Source organism: Nycticebus coucang, chromosome Y (assembly GCF_027406575.1).
Source record: "Nycticebus coucang isolate mNycCou1 chromosome Y, mNycCou1.pri, whole genome shotgun sequence".
NCBI lineage: Eukaryota > Metazoa > Chordata > Mammalia > Primates > Lorisidae > Nycticebus > Nycticebus coucang.
The window spans coordinates 12646469-12667210 of NC_069805.1; the positions used below are offsets into that span (position 1 = coordinate 12646469).

The window sequence follows — 20742 nt, forward strand, 5'->3', positions numbered from 1 at the left end:
CTTTTTTTTTTAATCCTTTATTATGTGCTGAGTAGAAATACGTTTGTGTATTTGCATCTTTTTTTATTATTATTAAATCATAGCTGTGTACATCAATGTGATCATGGGGCACCATACACTTGGTTCATAGGATATTTGACACATTTTCATCTCATTAGTTGACATAGCCCTCCTGGCATTTTCTTAGTTACTTTGCCAAGACATTTACATTCCACATTTGCCAAGGCTCACAAGTACCCTTGTAAGATGCACCACAGGTGTGATCCTTTCATTTCTTACATCTCAGCCATTTGTTTATGAATGGGATCTTCTCTTGTGTTTCCTTTGTCATTCCTTGGGGGAGTTGATGTACTCTAATTATTCATGTTACTAAAATTATTCTGCTGATTCGACCCCATGATTATTTTTCATCATTTTTTTTTTTAGAAGCTGGCAAGGTACAATTGAATTGAGGGGACCTAGAGTTGTATTTGACCAGCCCTTTTCCAAAAATATGGGACTGGTGATTGCAGCTTTTCCGTTAGAGCTCTACAAAGGTCATATTCAGAATTACAGCCTGAAACTCTGGGAATCTGTTTGGTATGGTGGGTCTAGATGGTGTTGACCAGTATTCAGCTAGTCTCTGCATAATCCAAGTGAGTGGGTTTGGGCTCAAACATCAGCTCTGGAGAGATATAGGCAACTAAGACACCCCACCCCACCACCCACAAGTAACAATTGGCAGGGAGAATCACACACTATCACAGCAACATAACCAGGCTAAAACCTTGGCAGATCTCAGGTAATCAGCCCACGTCAAAAGAAACAAAACAATTTTCTGGTCAACACAAACACCAACACGATGGAAGAGTTCAAAAGGTCTTCAGCATCTATTTAGTGGGGATCCAGTGGCAGGTCAATCTTAGCCTAGTGGATGACTGTGGAGTCACCACCACTGTCAGGGCAGTGCTTCCATTGTCCAAGGTGGTGACTTTTGTCTGGAGTACTGATGAGTGCAGGTCACTGGAGCCGGAGTGTAGCAGGAATGCATTGCCACTGGCTTCAAGAATCATGGAAGCTGGGTTGGGAACCAGAGGACTTGGGGACTCCTTCCTGGCTCCTTCAACTTGTAAAGACCTACAGGCCAGTGGCTCACTCCTTCTGTATTCCCGCCAGGCTAATGTGGGACCAGGCCAGGTACCAGAGGCTCTAATTAGTTTCATTCCTCATCCTTCATTGTTTTATTCAGGCAACTTTCTAATATTTACATGATTTTATTTCTAAAGTGCAATTCCTTAGAATTTGTCTTTCTCATTTGCTGATGTTTTCTTAGTGCCTAGAGTAGCAGTAGTAGGCACTTTATGAATGTATGGAGTAAAAGAATGAAATTCAGAACAACCTACATCTTTAAGAAAGTCCTTATTAGCAGGTTTATATTTTCCTGAAACATGCTCAAGAAAACTTTACAGAAGTGTTGTGTGCATAAAGGCTAAGCTATTGAATCATAAAACTAAAGTTGTTGACACGGAGGGAGGTGGAGCATGATGGTGGACAGGATGAACATGTAACCCACCTCCCAAGCCATCAGGTGAGAGGAAAGGGGGTCTGGACCTTTCCCATGTGTGAATTATTGGTGTAGATGAACAGCTGGAGATGCTCAGTGAACTGACGGATTACTATATATTAGGGGTAATTTAAAGCCACAGACACTGTTGTAGAGTTTCTTCCTTGCTTGGCCATGCTGGTGAGCAGGCCCCTCCCTTACAGAAGACAGCAGCTTGCAAATGCTGACAAAACCCAATTGATGAATATTTATTCCTGAAGTGAGGGAGGTATCTGAAAGGAGAGCCACTCAAAACCACGGGGAGCTGGGGAACCTTATGGAAAACTGAAGGGAAGTGATCCCACCTGGGAAACAGACATTTTGAAGTACTCAAAAGGGCGGGCACCTTCCCCCAGTCCAGGGGTGATTGAATAGCATTCCTGGTGGAGTATGTTGGAGGGATCTGGTGGTTCAGGCTGCGCAGTGAACTGGTGAGTCCTGAACCAAAATGGAAACTCTGAACCATAAAACTCAGAATAAGGTCCCCAACTGCTCCAGCTGTGGGAACCTGCTAGAGCCATGGGAACCAGCTATAGCTGTGGGAACTGGCTACAGCCGCAGAACCCACCAGCAACCGCGTGAACCCAGAAGCACCCTCTCCCACAACCAATTGCAGTTGCCAGTTTGCAGGAGAAACTGGGAGCAGAGTGGAAAGAGTGGACTCCTGCACTGAGTGGGAAGGTTGGTTGCGAGTGCTCTCTGGAGCAGAACAGCCTAGATTACAACACACTTAGGTGACAAACTTTTACAGAAACTAAAATGGCGATTGGCCATGGAAGGTGGTTACCATGGTAATGGTATAAACTGTGAGTCAGGTATAAACCTGGAAACCATTCACAGCGACACTGGGTGTCCAGAAATTATAATGCAATGTGAATATATTCCTACAAAAGTTGACCCCTACATCATACATATAGATGCATATTTCTACATACAAGAATAATATTTTTGTGGTTGGTGCCCTTTTTTTCTTTTCACTTTTTCTTTCTTTTGTTCTGTATTTTTCCTCACCATTTTCTTGAGGAGCTTTTGTTAATTTTTTATTATTACTTTTTATATAAATATATTTTTATTTCTATTTTTTCTATTTTTAATTTATCCTTTCTTCTCTTTTAACCTGTCTACGAATACCACCTTTTGTCTTCTTCTTTTTTTCAATTATTTTACGATTATCACTATTGTTATTGCACATGTTTTTATGTTGCTGTTGTCGTGGGTGTTGTCTGTATGTCTACGTGTCTCTGTGTGTTTCTGTATCTATGGGATTGTGTGTCTGGAAGCCTTTGTATATGTTTATTTGCTCATTTTCCCCCCCAAGGAGCTTGGTGTTACAACCTGCAAATCTGAGCTACCAGCCCTCCCCTTCATTCTCACTCTGAGTTCTGGGGGTCTGCCCCCCGGAAGTCCAGATTGTTGGGTAATTTCTCGAGAGGTGTGGACAGGACCTGGACTGCAGCTGGACAGTGCTGATTCTGAAGCACAGGAGTCAGAAGATGATGATTGGCTAAGAGGGAATCATGCTGGAGTGGCGGTGCCCTGAGGTACAGGGCAGCAGCCTTCATTAGCAATAACAAGGCCCACTCCCAGATATCCCATCACCACTCCTCCTGTCTCCATCGGCAACCAGATGAGGCTGGGCATCTTCACAGATGGCAACCACCACGGAACAGACCTGGGAATGAAACACAGGCCCCATGCATAAAGGGTTTGCCAGAGGTGGTACTGGCCTGAGTAGAATGCAGGGACTAGAAAATGCACACACAGAGCTAGAAAACTCTCAGTGTGGGGCTGATACAGAGGACCGCTATATTGAGCCTAAGATGCACCCGGACCTCGGGAGAAAATCAGCCTAAAGACAAAGGAGGCCAAGAGCATACAGCTGACAAAAAATTGGGCTGCAAATACAAACCTGCAGGAGTACAGACTGTGCCTGAGGCACAGGTTCTGGGAACTCAAATCAGCCTCTCCTCTGCAGAGGAATTTACCCGGATCAGAAACAAACTCCCACAGGGTTGTTCTGTTCCACCAGTAACATAAAATAAGGGTGGGGATGGAACTGAGTGAACACCCCCAGCCTCCATCATGTGCCTGAGGTTGACAGGCCTCAACATCCCATGCTGGATAGAGGCAGAGAGCAGGGTCTTGGATGAGCAGATACAGAATTCCCTGTGATTTAGGCAGGTGAAGCATCGGCCCACTGCAGACAACTGACTAGGTCACAGTCCTGCGGGGCTAGCAGTGAGTGGGTGTGACAGAGCTGCAAGTTGTGAAAAAAGGCATCAAACTTCCCAAACTGAACTATTTGCTGGGTGGCTCCTCCTGACTCCACATAGCACTGGAGCAAGCCATATCAGAGTGGTCAACCAGCCCCCTGTGATCCAGTTCCCAGATACCTCTTAAAATCTCCCACCCAAGACAGGTTCTGACTAACACAATTGATTTGTACACTTTGAAATGAACTAATTGTCTGAGAACTATTCAGGTGATGCCTTGGGTGTGTGGTCGTAGAAAGGTTTGATTTTCCTTTTCCAATTGTTGACTATGGTGGGTGGGGTGAGGTAATTGCTGGTATTTCTCCACAGCTGAGACTTAAATGAAGAGTAACAGCTTCACTAGGGTTGAAAAGAAACTAGGTGAAAAAAATGACAGAATCACTTAGTCCCATTATACCTAATAGGGCCCCTGTTGCTCAGGCCGCAGTACTATTCAGGTCTTCGACAAAGCTCCAGGGGGAAAATCAAAGGGAGTAAAACAATCATGGAGCAGAATCAGTGGAAAAACTCTGATAAAATGAATAACCCAGAATAGATCCCCCCCCCAAGGAAAGATATGGCAGATGTAATTGAAAATCCCATTTACAAACAACTGATTGAGATGTCAGAAATCGAATTCAGAATTTGGATTGCAAAAAAAAAATTAACAAAATGGAATTAGGAATTATATGAGAAATTCAAAAGTTGTTTCAAGAATTTGACAAAATTAAACACAAAACCACCAAAGACTTAATGCAATGAAGCAAGAATTTGCAGCCCTCAAAGATCTGAAAAATACACTACAATCCCTTGTAGCAGAGTGGAGCAAGCAGAAGAAAAGATTTCTGACACTGAAGACAAAACCTTTGAATGCTCACAAACTCTCAAAGAGGAAGAGAAATGGAGAGAAAAACGGATCATTATCTCAGAGAATTCTGAGATAATTTGAAGGCTAATATACGATTCATTGGCATCCTTGCCCACCAACCCAGGAATGGATTAACAAACTGTGGTATATGTATACCATGGAATACTACTCAGCCATTAAAAAAAATGGAGACTTTAGATCCTTCGTATTAACCTGGATGGAAGTGGAAGACATTATTCTTAGTAAAGCATCACAAGAATGGAGAAGCATGAATCCTATGTACTCAATCTTGATATGAGGACAATTAATGACAATTAAGGGGGAGGGAAGCAGAAAGAGGGATGGAGGGATGGGGGTGGGGCCTTAGTGTGTGTCACACTTTATGGGGGCAAAACATGATTGCAAGAGGGACTTTACCTAACAATTGCAATCAGTGTAACTGGCTTATTGTACCCTCAATGAATCCCCAACTATAAAAAAAAAAAAAGGAAAAATAAAAACTGATGAAGTGGACTTGCTAGGCACAAAGGCCCTTCTCCATGAAATTATGAAAGAGAATTTTCCAGACAAGCCTAGAGATTCTGAAATTCAGATAGCAGACAGCTTCAAAATCCCAGCACGACTCAACTCCAATAAGACATCCCACAGTCATATCATAATTAACTTCACTAAAGTTAATATGAAGAAGAAGATTCTCAAAGCATCCAGACATAAGAAAGCCATTACCTACAATGGGAAGAATATTAGAATGACTGCAGATCTCTCTGCAGAAAACTTTCAAGCCAGAAGAGGATGGTAATTGACTTTTAATCTCCTAAAGCAAAATAACTTTCAACCACGGATCTTGTATCCAGCTAAACTGAGTTTCATTTATGATGGAGAAATTGAATACTTTAATGACATTCATATGTTGAAGAAATTTGCCATAACCAAACCAGCTCTTCAGGATATCCTCAGATCTATCCTCCATAATGACCAACCCAATCCTATACTACAAAAGTAAACTCACTCAGAAACTTTTGATCAAACTACAACTACAACACTGGTGAAAGGACTAAAAATGTCCACTGGACTTTTGAAAAACTCGATACCCAAAATTTTAGCAGACATATCAATATTCTCCATCAATGTGAATGGCTTAAACTGTCCTCTAAAGAGACATAGATTAGCTGATTGGATAAAAAAACTCAAGTCAGATATTTCTTGCATACAAGAATCACATCTGAATTTAAAAGACAAATATAGACACAGGGGGAAAGGATTGTCATCCATAATTCAGGCAAATGGTAATCAGAAAAAAGCAGGTGTTGCAATTTCATTTGCAGATACAATAGGTTTTAAACCAACAAAATAAGGAAGGACAAGAATGGTCACTTCATATTTGTTAAAGTTAATACTCAATATGATGAGCTTTCAATTATTTATATCTATGCACCCAACCAGAATGTGCCTCAATTTATAAGAGAAACTATAACAAACATGAGCCACTTTATATCCTCCAGCTCCATAATAGTCAGAGATTTCAACTTTCATTTGGCAGTACTGGATCGATCCTCCACTAATAAGTTGAGGAAATAAATTTTAGAATTAAACATAACCATCCAACATTTGGATTTAGCGCACATCTAGAGAACATTTCATCAAAACAAATGTGAGTAAACATACTTCTCATCAGCCCATGAAAATACTCCAAAATCAATCAGATCTAAGGCCACAAATCTAACATTAATAAATTTAAAGGAATAGGAAATATTCCTTGCATCTTCATGGACTACCTTGGAATAAAATTTGAGCTCAGTAACAACAAGAATCTGCATACTCATACAAAAACATGGAAGCTAAATAACATTCTGCTGAATGATAGCTGGGTCAGAGATGAGATCAAAAAGCAGGTTGCCAAATTTTTGGAACAAAATGACAATGAAGACACGAATTATCAGAACTTCTGCGATACCACAAAGGCAGTCCTAAGAGGGAAATTAATAGCACTGCAAGAGTTCCTCAAGAGAACGGAAAGAGAAGAAGTTAACAATTTAATGGGACATTTCAAGCATCTGGAAAAGGAAGAACATTCCAACCCCCAACCCAGTAGAAAAAAAGAAAGAACCAAAATCAGAGCAGATTTAAATGAAATTGAAAACAAAAGAATTATAAAACAGATCAATAAATCAAAAAGTTAGTTTTTTGAAAAGTCAATAAAATAGATAAAACTTTGGCTAAACTAGCCAGGAAAAAAAGAGTAAAATTTCTATTTTCATCAATCAGAAACGACAAAGATGAAATAACAACAGACTCCTCAGAAATTCAAAAAATCCTTAATGAATATTACAAGATAGTTTTTTCTCAGAAATATGAAAATCTGAAGAAAATTGACCAATACTTGGAAGCATGTCACCTTCCAAAACTTAGCAAGAATCAAGTGGAAATTTTGAACAGGTCCATATCAAGTTCTGAAATAACATCAACCATACAAAACCTCCCTATAAAGAAAAGCCCAGGGCCGGATGGTTTCATGTCAGAATTCTACAAAACCTTTAAAGAGGAATTAGTATCTATATTACTCAACATGTTCCAAAAGGTAGAAAAAGAAGGAAGAGTACCAGCATGTTCTATGAAGCAAACATCACCCTGATTCCCAAACCAGGAAAACACCCATCAGCAAAATAAAATTATAGACCAATATCACGAATGAATATAGATGCAAGAACATTTAACAAGATCTTAACAAACTGAATACAGCAACACATCAAACAAATCATACATCATGACCAAGTCAGTTTTATCCCAGGGTCTCAAGGCTGGTTCAATATACGTAAATCCATAAATGTAATTCAGCACATAAACAAATTAAAAAACAAAGACCATATGATTCTCTCAATCGATGCAGAAAAAGCTTTTGATAACATCCAACATCCCTTCATGATCAGAACACTTAAGAAAATTGGTATAGAAGGGATATTTCTTACACTGATAGAGGCCATCAACAGCAAACCCACAGCCAATATCATATTGAATGGAGTTAAATTGAAATCATTTCCACTCAGATCAGGAACCAGACAAGGCATCCCCTTGTCTCCACTGCTCTTTAACATTGTAATGTAAGTTTTAGCCACCATAATTAGGGAAGAAAAGGTTATCAAGGGTATCTATATTACGTCAAAAGAATTCAATCTTTCGCTCTTCGCAGATGATATGACTGCACATCTGGAAAACACTAGGGATTCTACTACAAAACTTTTAGAAGTGATCAAGGAATACAGCAGTGTCTCAGGTTACAAAATCAACATTCATAAATTGGTAGCCTTTTTATACACTAACAATTGTCAAGCTGAAAAAACAGTTATGGACTCTATCCCATAACAGTAGTGCCAAAGTAGATGAAATATTTGGGACTTTATCTAACAAAGAACGTGAAAGATCTCTATAAAGAGAACTATGTAACTCTAAGAAAAGAAATAGCTCACAATGTTAACAAATGGAAAAACATACCATGCTCATGGCTGAGAAGAATCAACATCATTAAAATGTCCACACTACCGAAAGCAATATATAATTTTAACACAACCCCTATTAAAGCTCCACTGTCATAGTTTAAAGATCTTGAAAAAAAAAAGAATACTTTGTTTTATATGGAATCAGAAAAAACATCAAATAGCCAAGACATTACTCAGAAATAAAAACAAACAAGAGGAATCACGCAACCAGACCTCAGACTATACTACAAATCTATAGTAATGAAAACAGCATGGTACTGGAACAAAAAAAACAAAGAAGTAGATGTCTGGAACAGAATAGAGAACCAAGAGATGAATCTATCTACTTACTTTTATTTCATTTTTGACAAGCCAATTAAAAACAGTCAGTGAGTAAAAGATTCCCTATTTAACAAATGGTGCGGAGTGAACTGGCTGGCAACCTGCAGAAGACTGAAACTGGACCCACACCATTCACCATTAACTAAGATAGACTCTTACTGGATTAAATATTTACACTTAAGACATATAAGTTTAAACTTATATGAAACTATAAAAATACTAGAAGAGTATGTAGGGAAAACCCTTGAAGAAATAGACCTGGGCAAGTATTTTATGAGGAGGACCCCCCGGGCAATTGAAGCAGCTTCAAAAATACACTACTGGGACCTGATCAAACTAAAAAGCTTCTGCACAGCCAAGAACACAGTAAGTAAAGCAAGCAAACAGCTCTCAGAATGAGAAAAGATATTTGCATGTTATGTCTCTGACAAAGGTTTAATAACCAGAATACACAGAGAACTCAAACATATAAGCAAGGAAAGAACAAGTGATCCCATCACAGGCTGGGCAAGAGATTTGAAAAGAAACTTCTCTGAAGAAGACTGAAGCACGTGGCCTACAGACATGTGAAAAAATGCTCATCATCTTTAATCATCAGAGAAATGCTAATCAAAACTACTTTGAGATATCATCTAACTACAGTAAGATTAGCCTATATCACAAAATCCCAAGACCAGAGATGTTGACGTGGATATGTAGAAAAGGGAACACTTCTACCCCGCTGGTGGAAATGCAAATTAATACATTCCTTTTGGAAAGAGATATGGACAACACTTAGAGATTTAAAAATAGATCTGCCAATCAATCGTGTAATCCCTCTACTGGGCATTTACCCAGAAGACCAAAAATTGCATCATAAAAAAGATATTTCTAACAGAATGTTTATTGCAGCCCAATTCATTATTGCTAAGTCATGGACGAAGCCCAAGTGCCCATCGATCCACAAATGGATTAATAAATTGTGGTATATGTACACCATGGAATATTATGCAGCCTTAAAGAAAGATGGAGACTTTACCTCTTTCATGTTTACGTGGATGGAGCTGGAATATATATTCTTCTAAGTAAAGTAGCTCAAGAATGGAAGAAAATGTTTCCAATGTACTTAACCCTACTATGAAACTAATTTATGGCTTTCATATGAAAGCTATAACCCAGTTACAACCTAATAATAGGGGAAAGAGGAAAGGGAGGGGTGGGAAGGTAGAGGTGGCCTGAGGGACGGGTATTAGTGAGATTACTCCTGTGGTGCATCTTAGTAGAGTACATGTGAAAGTTATTAAATGTGGAATGTAAATGTCTTAGTACAATAACTAGGAAAATGCCTGGAAGGCTATGTTAACCAGTGTGATAGAAATGTGTCAAATGGTCTATGAAACTATTGTATCATGTCCCATGATCACATTAATGTACACAGCTATGATTTAATAAAAAAATAAAAAATAAAAAATATCACCTCCATCATTCAAAAAAAATAAAAATAAAAATAATGTAAAGTTGTTGCTTTCCTACATCTTTAATTCTTGGAATCATGCCTAGCTTAAAGTAAGTTGTCAGTGAATCTTTTAAAATAAATTAATGGTGCCTCATACAAAGTATTCATTGAAAACATTTGAGGGAAAAAATTTCAGAAACTAAGACATACAAAAGATAGTTGGGTTAGTGGTCATTTTCTACTGCCCATGTTCCACATTTTCTTTTCTTGTCTCAATAAAGAATGCTTATTCATTCATTCAATTAATATGCATTGAGTACCTAATTTATACCAGTGATATTTTAGTATAATTATCAAGAATGGCTTACCTGAAAGCATTAAAATACAAAACTTCTTCAAAAGATGATTTCCTCTTATGTGTTTAACAACTAGGCAGTAAAAAATAAAATAAAATAAAAAGTAAATGGCAGATCAAAATCACATATCATGCAATATCATAGTTTTGAGTCCACATCTCAATATTTAAAGATAGTCAATGACGTGAAGGAATGAATTTGTATAAAATATCTAATCATGATATAATTTGAACAATAGTATTATTTTTATTTTCATAAAGACAGTGTCTCACTTTCTCACCCTTGATAGAGTGATATAGTGTCACAGATCATAGCAACTTTTAGCTCTTGGGTTTTTTCCATAGTAATGTGTACATAGTTTGCAAAGCTGTAGGGGAAAAGAAGCAGCAACCAGTTACTGCTCTGGGAAATGGGGTGTTTAATCACTACTCCAGGAGCCCCTAACTGACTTACAACATATCTGCTCATCTACCAAATGGTGAAAAGTTATCATGGGATGGAATAAGTGGAAAAATTCTGACAACGTGTATCATCGTTGTAGATCAACTTTCCCAAATAAAATAATGTGGACATAATAGTCAATCCCATTCATAAAGAAATGTGTGAGATGTCTGTAATCAAATTTAATACATGGTTGGCAAGTATGATTAAGACAATAGAGGAGTAGATGGAATTATAAATTGAAAGGGCATTTCAAAATTTGTCTCAAGAAATCAGTGAATTCAAAGGTAAAGTGACCGAAGAATTTGACAAATTGAGGCAGAACTTGAAGCACTCAGAGATCTGAAAAATACAGTGGAATCACAGCGGGCAGAGGAAAAGATCTCAGACATTGAAGATATATGTTCTAAATAACCCCAGACGCTGAAAGAGAAAGATGTAGATAGCAAAAATTGATCATTCTCTCAGAGTTGAGAGATCAATTGTCTGTGGGACAATTCGAAGAAAACTAATATGAGCCTTATTGAAACTCCCATAGCCAACAAGATTACTTCAAATATCCCAGATATGCTACTTCCAGAGATAATTGAGGAGAACTTCTAAACATGACCAAAGTTTTGGAAATTCATATAGCATACAGTTTCAGAATGCCAGCACAACTCAACCATTATAAAACATCTCCTAGACTCATAATAATTAACCTATCCAAAGTTGTTATGAAGGAAAAAATTCTGGAAGCAGCCAGATGTAAGAAAAGCATAACCCACAACAGGAAGAATATTAGAATGACTGAAGATATCTCTGCTGAAAATGTTCAAACTAGAAGAAGGTGATCATCAACATTCAACTTCCTAAAACACAATAACTTTCAACCCATGAACCTGCATCCAGCTAAACTTTGTTTTTTTTTATGATGAGGAAAAAAATACATTAATGACATTAACATGTTGGAGAAATTTGCCATAAGTAAACTATCTAGGATATTCTCAGACCTCTCCTTCATAGAGATCAGCACAATCCTCTAACACTAACCTGAACTCACTCAGAAATTTTGATCAAATTCCAACATCAAAAGTGGCTAAAGAATTAAATACATCCACTGAACTTCTGACAAAATCAAAACCAAAAATGTTAACATTTTGCCAATATTTTCAATTAATGTGAATTCCTTAATTTTTTTTTTGGAAGAGGCACGGGTTGGTTGACTGTATACATAAACATAAGCAGATATCTGCTGTGTACAAGAATATTATTTTGCCATAAAAAATAAATCAAGATTCAGGGTGAAGGGATGGTCATCCATAATTCAAGCAACTGGCAAACAACAACAAAAAAATCATATATTGTAATTTTATTCAAAGATACAATATACTTAAAAAAAACAAGTAAGGAAAGTTTAGCATGGGCACTTCATCTTTGGTAAGGGTAACACACAATAAGATGATATTTCCATTATTAACATTTATGCAACCAACCAGAATGTCCCTAAATTTATAAGAGACTCTAACAGACATGAGCAACTTGACCTCCTACAGCATCATAATAGTTGGAGATGTTAACAGCCTTTTGGCAGTGTTGGATAGAGCCTCCTATAATTAACTAAGTAAAGGCTGGAACCTGTGTTTCAGTGGGTAGGGCACTGACCACATATACCGAAGGTGACAGGTTCAAACATGGACTGAGCCAAATTGCAACAACAGCAAAAAAAATAGCTGGGCATTTTGGCAGGCCTCTGTAGTTCCAGGTAGTTGGGAGTCTGAGGGTAGAAAATCACCTCAGTCCAGAATTGTGAGCTATCGGATACCACTGCACTTTATCAAGAATGATAAAATGAGACTCTGTCACAATTTTTTTTTTTTTTTTTTTTTTTGTAGAGACAGAGTCTCATTTTATGGCCCTAGGTAGAGAGCCGTGGCCTCACATAGCTCACAACAACCTCCAACTCCTGGGCTTAAGCAATTCTCTTGCCTCAGCCTCCCGAGTAGGAGACTCTGTAACAATTAAAAAAAAAAAAAAGAAAGAAAGGAAAAGAGAAAATAAATGAATCAAAGAAATAGGTACAGAATGGACCTGATAGAAGCCATCCATAGCAAACACATTGCCAATATTGTATAGAATGGAGTTAAATTGAAATCATTTCCATGCAGATCAAAAACAAGGCAAGGCTGCCCGTTGTTTCTACTTCTTTTAATAACTGTCATGGAAGTCTTAGCCATAGCAATCCTGAAGTAAAAGCTATCAATCATATACATACAGGGTTAGGGGAGATCAAACTTGCACTCTTCATAGATGATATGATTGTATATCAGGAACAACCCAGGGATTCAACTACAAAACTCTTAGAAGAGTTAATGGAGTACAGCAGGATCTCATGTTAGAAAATCAATACTCACAAATCAGTAGCCTTTATATACACCGACAGTAATAATTCTGCAAAAATAGTCAAGGACCCTATTTTAACAGTATTGCCAAAGAAAATTAAATATTTGGGAGTATACCTAACAAAAAATGTAAAAGTTCTCTATAGAACTGTAAAACTCTAAGAAAAGAAATAGCTGAACATGTTAAGAGATTGAAAAACATATCATGGGGCGGCGCCTGTGGCTCAGTGATTAAGGCGCTGGTCCCATATGCTGGAGGTGGCGGGTTCAAACCCAGCCCTGGCCAAAAACCACACACACAAAAAAATATATCATGATAATGGCTGGGAAGACTCAACATTGTTAAAAGTCCATAATACCAATGGAAATATGCAATTTTAATTCAATCCCTATTATCGCAACCACTGTCATATTTTTAAGACCTCAAAAAAATACTACATCATTTTATATGGAATATGACAAAAACTAATATAACCAAGACATTACTCAGAAATAAAAACAAATCAGGAGGAATCACGTTACCATACTTCAGACTATACTAAAATTTATAGTGATCATAACAGCATAGTACTGGAATGAACACAGAGAGGTACATACATGGAACAGAAAAGAAAATCAAGAGATAAACCCAGCTACTTACCTTCATTTGATCTTACATAAGCTAAATAAAGATATTAAGTGAAAAAAGACTCATTTAACAAATGGTGCTGGGTGAAATAGCTGGTAACCTGTAGAAGACAGAAACTGGACCCACTATTTCACTCTGAACTAAGATAGACTCTCACCAGATTTAAGATTTAATCTTAAATTATGAAACTACAAAAATAATAGACAAAATTGCAGGTGATGCACTTGAGGAAATCGTCCTGGTCGAATATTTTCTGAGAAGGACCCCTGGGCAATTGAAGCAACACCAAAAACACATTACTTAGATCTAATCAAACTAAAAAGTTTCTGCATGGCCAAGAACACATTGAAGCAAGCAGACATCCCTCAGAATAGGAGAAGATATTTGCAGGTTATGTCTCCAACAAACCTGTTTAACAATAATGATCCACAGAACACTCAATCATATTAGAAAGAATAGAACAAGTGATTCCATTTCAGTGTGGGCAAGGGACATGAAGAGAAACTTCTCTGAAGAATACAGGTGGACGGCTTACAGACTCATGGAAAAATACTCTTCATCCTTAATCATCATAGAAATGCAAATCAATACCACTTTGAGATATCATCTAACTCCTGTAAGAAGAGTCCACATGACAAATACCCAAACCATAGATGTTGGCATGAATGTGGGAAAAAAGAAACACATCTGCACTTTCAGTGGGAATGCAAACTAATGCACTCCTTTTGAAAAGATAACTTAGGGATCTACAGATAGACTTGCCATTGATCCCTAAATTTGTCTATTAGTTATGTATCCAGAGGAATTAAAAATCATGTAATAACAAAGATCTTTGCAAGAGAATGTTTGTTGTAGCCAAATTCATAATTGCTAAGTCATAGAAGAAATCCAAGTGTCCATCAACACATGAATGGATTAATCAGTTGTGGTATATATACACCATGGAGTATTAGACAGTCTCAAAACAGATAGAGACTTTACCACTTTCATGATTACATGGATGGAGCTTGAAAATATGCTCTGGAGTAGGTGGAACTAACTAATTACTGAAGACAACAAAATGAGACTCTATCTCAATACATAAGTGGAGAAAAACATCGGTAGGGAACTTACCCCTCATTTTTATTTCTGACCATTTTTCTATAGTTGAAATTTTTCTCCAGATTAGCTTTCAACTAGAGAAATTATTTTCTAATAGGGAAATTGTTTCCCACACCCTCTATTAATCAACCCTTTGCATTTTACATTACTCTGAACCTTTGATATTCTAGAATATTTGTTTTTTGCAGATTTTGGCTGGGGTGAGGTTTGTAGTCACCACCTCCAAAACACAGGGCCAGCTGCCCTACTTTTTGAGCCACAGGCACCCCCTGATATTCTAGAATCTTGTAGTTACTGAAAACTGCACACACAGCTAATTATTGTGTCAAATCAGCCTTATCATACACACCCTAAAGATCCAGAGTATACCCTCCACATCTTCTGTTGAACTTCTTCGAACTTGGTCACTACTCTTTCCCAAATCAGTCCAAAGACAGAGACCAGACATTTCTGGAGAACACCTACTCATCAGATTGGAGATACCCTAAAAAAAAAAAAAAACCAAACCCACTTGTCCTGACTTATTGGAAATCCCCCACCTGGGGGCCACAGTAAATCTAATTTATGTAGTGTTATATCCATCTACCTACTGACTTCTTTTTGTAATTTGCCTCTTGGAAATTGTGCTTACCAAATTTCTTTCTTTCTTCTTTCTTTCTTTCTTTCTTTCTTTCTTTCTTTCTTTCTTTCTTTCTTTCTTTCTTTCTTTCTTTCTTTCTTTCTTTCTTTCTTTTCTTTCTTTCTTTCTTTCTTTCTTTCTTTCTTTCTTTCTTTCTTTCTTTCTTTCTTTCTTTCTTTCTTTCTTTCTTTCTTTCTTCCTTCCTTCCTTCCTTCCTTCCTTCCTTCCTTCCTTCCTTCCTTTCTTTCTTTCCTTCCTTCTTTCTTTTTTCTTTCTTTCCTTTTTATTTCTTCCTTCTTTCCTTCCTTTTTTCCTTCCTTCCTTCCTTCTTTCTTTCTTTGTTCCTTTCTACCTTCCTCTTTATTTTCCACAAGACAGCCACTCATCATGTTGCACAGGCTAGGGTATCATGGCATCAGCCTAGCATATAGCAACATCTAACTCTTGGGATGAAGTGATTCTCCTGTGTTAGACTCTGGAGTAGCTGTAACTAAAATCAGGAACCACAATCCTTGACAACCTTTGATATTTTAGTAAAAACGGGTGAATAATCAGAACTGAGGTTGTCTTTTTGTTGCTTAGCCTTGTCTGCAACCCCTGAACTTAATGGATCAGCCCATCTTGGCTTCTGAGAGCAACAAATATTATAGCCATTTGAGGCAAAAGTCATTGAGCTCTAATTAACAGCATTTGAGTGAATTTGAGTAGTGTCCAATCCTCAGATATTGGTGACACATAGTAAATATGTCAGAACTGTTTTTCATGTTCATGGTGACAGCTATCACCACAATTATATACACATCTCTTTCTTTGTTATCAGGTTTCATTAGTGAGTGTGTATTGAATGTTTGGCCCAAAATAACTCTTCTACTTCCTATGTGGCCAAGAAGCTTAATGTTTGGACACATGCCACACAGAGATCAAGAGTGTTGTAACTTTCCAGATAGGCTGATATTACCCATAATCAAAAGAAATAACTCAAGGTACAGAGTACACTGCTAGAAACACTGCCTAACCAAATTTTGAAAGAGAAACTTAGTAGGACACCTACCATCTGAAAAAAGCCTATACCAGAGAAAGAAACAAAATCTCAGGAAAAGTTGAACTGAGACTTGTGTGACATAGCTGTCAGATCTTTGAAATTATTGTCTGATCTTTGGCCTCTGTTGTTTGTGTGTACACCCCAGGACACCAATAGGTATAAAACATACTCTTCCACTAGCTTGTTGAATTTTTTGGCCAGATGTACAAACTTCTGGAAGCAGGAATTGAGCTTGGAGAACAGAACCTCACTGTTCTTTAACAGTTTGAACCCAAAGACAAACAAGGATAGCCACGACGCATGCTAAGTACAATAATGTTAAACATTAACATGGTAACCCAGGGCAACACCCATTGTGATGTCATCCATAATGACCAGGTAGTGACTTCATCCTTTAATGTCCTGAAATCCAGTCCTATGGTCTAAGATATTAAATGGGCTTTTCTGTTAATTTCAGCTGGTATCCCTCCAGGGATAACCCAGGACAATTCTTAGCCCTCTATCCACAGACAGAGATGTGATCTCCCCTTTATGCCTTATTGATTCTATTCACTGTTAATATTCTTGGCACTAATCTGACAACAATGTTGAGATTTTGTACAGCAGTGTGTCCGAGGCAGCATCACAGCTGACATAACTTCATGGAGTCACTTAATTAAAATGGTATTAGTTTTTTGGCGTTTTTTTCTTTCTTGGAGGCAGAGTTTCACTTTGTTACTCTTATTAGAGTGCTGTGAAATCACAGCTCACAACAAGATACTATACCTGAGCTCAGGCAATTCATTTGCCTCAACCTCTCATGTAACTGTGACTACAAGAGCTCAAAACAACACCTAGCTACTTTCTTCTTTTTTTTTTCTTTTTTTGGTCCTGACCAGCTATGAACCCACCAACTCTGATATATGAGTCTGGAGTCCTACCCCTTTGTGCCACAGGCAATGTCCCCAGCTTTTTTTTTTGTATTTTTGGCTTAAGCCAGGTTCAAACTCACCACCCTCTTAATGGAGCCAGCACCTTCCCCAGTTTTCCACAGGCAATGTCCCTTGAATAATATTTCAAGGTCCTGTTTAACACCTAAAACTTCCACTTGAGAGAAGCTTAGAAGTTTTCTTTGCCTGGCTACAGCCTCAATTTGATGATAGTCACAGGTCTTAACAATGTGTACTTTGCTTGATTCATCAAGGTAATTCTCTTTTTAGAAGAGGAAAATCTTGGTTGGTTTGTTCGTTGTTTTGTCTGTGCATGTGTGTATGCGGGGGTATTTTTGAGAAGATTTTCCATATGTGCTCCAAGCTATATTTTTGTGACCTCAGCCTAGATCATAACAACCTAAAACTCCAGGATTCAGGAAATCCTCATACCTGAGACTCCCATGTGTTTAGAAATACAGGTGCCTGTGCCAATTTCTAAATGATTTTTCACTTTTTAGTAGAGACAGGGTCTGATACGTGCTCAGTTCATTCTAAGCACCCTGCTTTTTGAGAACTATGCTCTTATCAGAATACCAAAGGGCTGGGATTATAGGTCTGAGCCACCAAGTTTGGTAATTTTCTCTTTCTTTGATTCTCTCTTTCCATCCCTCCCTTTGCCTCTACCTCACTTGATCCTTTCTTCCTATAATTTTCTCTCTCTCATTTGCTTGCCCTCCCCATTCCATTCTTTCCTTCATTCCTTTTTTTTTTATATATCTCTTGTACACCTTATGGGAAACTTCTCTATGAAAAAATAAACTATAAAAGTCATCCCCGAATGTGTGATCTTGAAGTCTATACTTGAAATAGGTGAATTGTATATTGTTATATATTATATCTGAATAGAGTTCTTATTTTGTAATCTATGGGCTGTTATCTATGAATTTTACTGAGAAAAACCCTCACCAATGCATAAGCATGGATGAGCAACATATCTCACACCTATAATCCCAACAAACTCAGAGGCCTAAGCAGAATGATCACTGGAAGCTTAGGAATTTCAGACAAGAATGAGCAACAGGCAGCGCCTGTGGCTCAGTGAGTAGGGCGCCAGCCCCATATGCCAAGGGTGGCGGGTTCAAACCCAGCCCCGGCCAAACTGCAACCAAAAAATAGCCGGGCGTTGTGGCGGGCGCCTGTAGTCCCAGCTGCTCCGGAGGCTGAGGCAAGAGAATAACATAAGCCCAAGAGTTAAGAGGTTGCTGTGAGCTGTGTAACGCCACGGCACTCTACCCGAGGGCGGTACAGTGAGACTCTGTCTCTACAAAAAAAAAGAATGAGCAACATAGTTAGACCTGACTTGTCCATGAAATTAGTGATAAATTTCCCCAGCAGTTGTAGCATGCACCTGTACTCTCCGGGAGGATCACTTGAGCTTAGCAGCTTGCATTTCCTTGAGCTATGATGGTAATAATGTATTTTTCTGGGGAAAATGGGGAAACACAGTGTCCAATCTATAAGGAAGATACTGTATTGGTGTAAGAAAAATTTGGTAGCTTACAAAATATTTCATATGTGCATCCCAAAGGGGATTTATTACCAGGTTTGCAAGTCCAGTAATATTATTGGGGATTCATTGACGGTACATAAAACAAGGTTACACTGATTGTATTTGTTATGTACAGTCCCTTTTATATCGTATCTTGTTTTCCAAATTTGGGCACACAACAAGACCCCACTACCGTTCTTATTTCCCTCTCTGTGCTCTGTCTTTCCCCATACATCCATTCTTATTTCTCTGTCTGCTCTCTGCTTCCCCCACCACCATCATGTCATTAATTGTCCTCATATCAAAATTGAATACATAAAATTCATGCTTCTCCATTCTTGTGATGCTTTCCTAAGAAAAAATGTGATCCACTTCTATCCCGGTTAATAAAAAAAAAAGTGTAGTCTTCATTTTTTTAATGGAAAATAGTATTCCATGGTGTACATATACCACGGATTCTTAATCCATTCCTGGATTGGTGGGCATTTAGGCTGTTTCTACATTTTGGCGATTGTACTTTGAGCTGCAATAAACAGTCTAGGGCAAGTGTCTTTATGTTAGAAGGATTTTTTTTTTCCTTTGGGGTAGATGTCTAGTAATGGGATTGCAGGATCAAATGGGAGGTCTGGCTTGAGTTCTTTAAAGGTTCTCCATACTTTATTCCCAAAAAGTTGTATTAATTTGCAGTATCACCAGCAGTTTAAAAGTTTTCTCTTCTCTCTACATGCATTCCAGCATCTGCATTTTTGAGATTTTGTGATATAGGGCATTCTCCCTGGGGTTAGATGGTCTCTCAGGGTGGTTTTGATTTAAATTTCTTTAATAATTAGGGATGATAAGCTTTTTCTCATATGTTTGTTTGCCATTTGCCTGTATTCTTTAGAGAAGATTCTATTTATGTCTCTTTCCCATTGATATATGGGATTTTTGGCTTTTTTCTTGTGGATTAACTTGAGTTCTCCATATATCCTAGTTGTCAATGTATTGTCTAATTCAAAATATGAAAATCTTCTTTCCCATTGTGTAGGTTGTCTATTTGCTTTGGTTGTAAATTATTTGGCTGTACATAGATTTTCAGTTTAATTCTCATTTGTTTATTTTTGTTGTTGCAATTGCCACAGTCTTTCCATAGGCCAATATCTTCCAGTGTTTTTCCTATGATTTATTTGATAATAAATTTAAGTACCCTTAAATTTAAGTCCTTTATTCAATGTGAATCTATTTTTATGAGTGGAGAAATATGTGGATCCTGTTTCAGTCTTTTACATGTGGATATCCAATTCTCCCAGCACCATGTATTTAATAGAGAGTCTTTACCCCAAGGTATGTTCTTGTTTGGTTTATCAAAGTTAGACAGTTGTAAAATGTTAGTTTTATTTCCTTGTTATCTACTTGATTCCAAATGTCTATGTCTCTATTTTTGTGCCAGTACCATGCTGTCTTGACTACTATGGGTTTGTAGTATAGCCTAAAATCTCGTATAATGATGCCCCCATGTTTGTTTTACTAAAAACTGCCTTAGTTATACAATTTTTTTTCCATACAAACACAGAATCATTTTTTTCCAAATCCTGAAAGTACGATATTGGTATCTTAATAGCTTTGGAAGTATAAACATTTTAAAAATTTTGATTCTTCCCAGCCATGAGCATGGTATGTTCATTTGTTAATATCCTCTGCTACTTCCTTTCTTAGATTTTCATAATTTTATTTATAGGAAATATGGAAATAAATCCCATATTTTCATTCTTCACTGACTTTG

General features: G+C 37.7%; 1 pseudogene across 1 annotated transcript in view; it reads right to left on the reverse strand.

Moving 5' to 3' along the window:
- Positions 1–869: 869 nt before the first annotated feature.
- LOC128579013 (heterochromatin protein 1-binding protein 3-like) overlaps positions 870–20742 on the reverse strand; it is a 93545-nt pseudogene continuing 73672 nt past the window's right edge. The window contains exon 4 of the transcript XR_008378031.1: positions 870–1156. The product of XR_008378031.1 is annotated as a heterochromatin protein 1-binding protein 3-like (transcript). The remainder of the gene's footprint in view (positions 1157–20742) is intronic.